The sequence below is a fragment of the Lissotriton helveticus genome, chromosome 6, assembly GCF_964261635.1.
Source record: "Lissotriton helveticus chromosome 6, aLisHel1.1, whole genome shotgun sequence".
Lineage (NCBI taxonomy): Eukaryota > Metazoa > Chordata > Amphibia > Caudata > Salamandridae > Lissotriton > Lissotriton helveticus.
The window spans coordinates 283,307,303-283,310,104 of NC_136067.1; the positions used below are offsets into that span (position 1 = coordinate 283,307,303).

The 2,802-nt window shown below is 37.9% G+C and overlaps 1 long non-coding RNA gene across 2 annotated transcripts; it reads left to right on the forward strand.

Moving 5' to 3' along the window:
• Positions 1-213: 213 nt before the first annotated feature.
• Positions 214-2,227, forward strand: LOC144761336 (uncharacterized). Of its 2 annotated transcripts, XR_013595676.1 has the most exons (5): positions 214-292; positions 384-468; positions 592-674; positions 1,303-1,369; positions 1,962-2,227. It is a non-coding gene; the product is annotated as an uncharacterized LOC144761336 (long non-coding RNA). The 2 variants fall into 2 exon arrangements; XR_013595677.1 differs by lacking the exons at positions 1,303-1,369; positions 1,962-2,227 and adding an exon at positions 765-1,269.
• The last annotated feature ends 575 nt before the right edge of the window (positions 2,228-2,802 follow it).

Below are 2,802 nucleotides of genomic sequence, written 5' to 3' on the forward strand. Positions count from 1 at the left end.
ACTCCAAATAACTGTTCCTCGTGTTATCTCCTTTTTGAAATCTTATCGAGTCCTACCTCTATCTTTCCGATTCTTTGATCGGAAATATGTGATCATGGCACTCCACATGTTAAATTCATTGAGTCCTATCTCTATCTTCTCGAATTGGAAACACGTGATTAGGGCACACCTATTTATAGGCGGGTACATGCATATGCAGGTGTTTCCTGTTTTCATCGAGTAGCTGACCGTGACCCGGACATACTGACTGAATCAGCCAGCCTCCACACGCCGATCCGTTCCTCTGAAGCAGGTATTGAGATTTCCCTGCTTATACTGCCTGTAACTTGCATTATACCCAGTGTGTTATAAATCTTGACACACTTCTTTTTATAATATTACAGTATTGGCGCGTCTATCTTTGTGAACCAATCGTTTTTAAAGAACAAGAAGGAAAATAACTTCTAAAATAAATGCACACGCTCGGAGGTATGTCGCATTTTATTTTCTTCGCTCTAGTTTGTTTATCTAGCATTACTGGCCTATTATGAGCCTCCCTTTTTTTAAGTCTAATTCCATCTTTTTGTTTTTCCTGTTTCTCTCACGTTTTAGCAACGGAAAACATTTATTCATAGTCATTTTACTTATGCCGGTTTGCACCTGTGGAGGCGAGGCACATTTGTTTTATAATTACGGTACGTTTCCCGAATTTGAACAGTTTATTGCTCCTTTGCCGAGTCAGGTTTATATCTGCCTGACACAGCCTGTTTTCTTTATATTTACAGTTGCTATCCAGAACAATAATTGACAGGAGAGTATGGTTAACAATTTGACATCGCTTGCCAGTTAAACTTAATACGTAACTAACATTCATTGAGGGAGTGTATAATTTTTGCTGTCAGTACCAGTTGCCTTAAAATAAAATTAAAATAAAATAGAATCAGAATTTTAGCTTTTAATCTTATATTTTCTGCCACTGTTTATTTTTTCCTCAGTGAATCAAAAAACTATTACGACTATCCTGATTATAACCAAAATCCTTTGATGCTGTACAATACATACGCACCATCCTAATACGTTATGTAAGTTATTTATTTTTGATGCTCAACATTTAGATTAGGAACAGCTCAGTGTCCTACGTAACCGTTAGGAATGTAAGGCCTCTGTCTCGGCATATATTAGAGAAGTACTGTTGGAGTGCAGTAGCTCGCATTGTAGAATAAGAGATGCTACCTTCTCTCTTAATATCATGATGAAGAGTCTACAGCTATCTGCGCTAAAATAAATGTTATCCTCAACTAATAGCATCTTTCCATCTTTCAGAAAGTTCTCTCCTCACACAAGAAGTTGTGCCAAAGAATATAAATTGTGTCCATGCATTAGCTCTCAAGTAAGTAGATTCGCGCTTACTTGTTACTTACCGGAAGTGGCCGGCAGTAATTTAAATTAATAAATGGTATGCAGGTTTCAGCACAATTTATCTAGAAAGAACCGAGGTTACAAAACTTTAATTGTGTAGAATATACAGCAATCTGACCGATGGACTTATAAATGCCAATCAAAACATAATGAGAGAAAAACGATTTTTATCTGTTATTTCCTCCTTATTCTGTTTTATCCCTTATAAATCATTATGTATTCTTGTTGATCAGCTATATACCAACAGTCCACTTCCAGTTTATTATTATTATTTTATTATTTCTTTATTCTTTTCACAACCTGTGATAATTCCTCTATATGAGCACCGAAGTCAGTATCCATTTTATACTTTCCTAATTTGGGGTATCCCTTGCTCATCCACTAGGGCCACCCAATGCTTCCACCTACTTCTGTTTGTCCTGATTTGAGAGTTAGTATAAACTGTAATAATATGAAGGTTGTTGTGACTATTGTACTCAACTATTATTATGAGTCATTGTTTTCATCTTTTATGAAATAAAATGTATGTATTTTTTGATTAGTATTTTTGTTTCCATATTTAGGAATTTGCAAAATTTGGTTGTCTTGAAGAAGGCGCTGGTCGCCGAAACGCGCGTCGACAACATCTTTTATACTTCTAGAAATGATATTATGTTTTTATGAAACTGTAATGGTTGTGTTTTAATTTGTTTTTTTGTATTTTATTTCATTATCTTTTTGTATTTATAATTCCATATATGTTATGTGTAATTCTGCATATGCTTTGCTAATTTAATGAATGTATTTGTTGATTCTTAATAATTTTAATTACAATAAATTGTCACCTTTACGGAAGTAGGTTGTTGCATCCCATTATCACTTTGTGGTTTATTCTTGTTTGTTACCGCCTGGGTTGATACCTTCATATTGCTATTTCCCTGACCTAGGGGTTTCTTTATTTATAAATACAGGGAACCCTTGTTTTTTACAAGTGCCAATGCCTCATACAGACACACATCACAGTTGCCCCTCACATCACATATCACAGCATGTCAGCACACGCACATCACATGTGTTACCGCTGTCACAGGCACTCTACACATGCATCCACTCCCAGACAAACTCTCCCTCCCCGGATACTCACCATCTGTCTTGCTGCTGATGCCCCTTCAGACCTGCATCCAGGTCTGGATTGGTCACTGCAAGTATGCGTCCCATCAGCGGAGTCATGGTGCGCCGGGCCACACGCCCTGTGCGTGGTACCATCCCCAAGGTCATCTCTGCCACTTGCTTAGCCAGCGGCTGATGTCGTCCCACCTCTTGTGACAGTGTGTGTGTCATCTGTTTGATACCCCCAGGGCTCGCACCTTTGCTGCTATGGCCCTCCAGACAGCCTTACGTTGGTGTACCTTGAGCTGCAGGTAT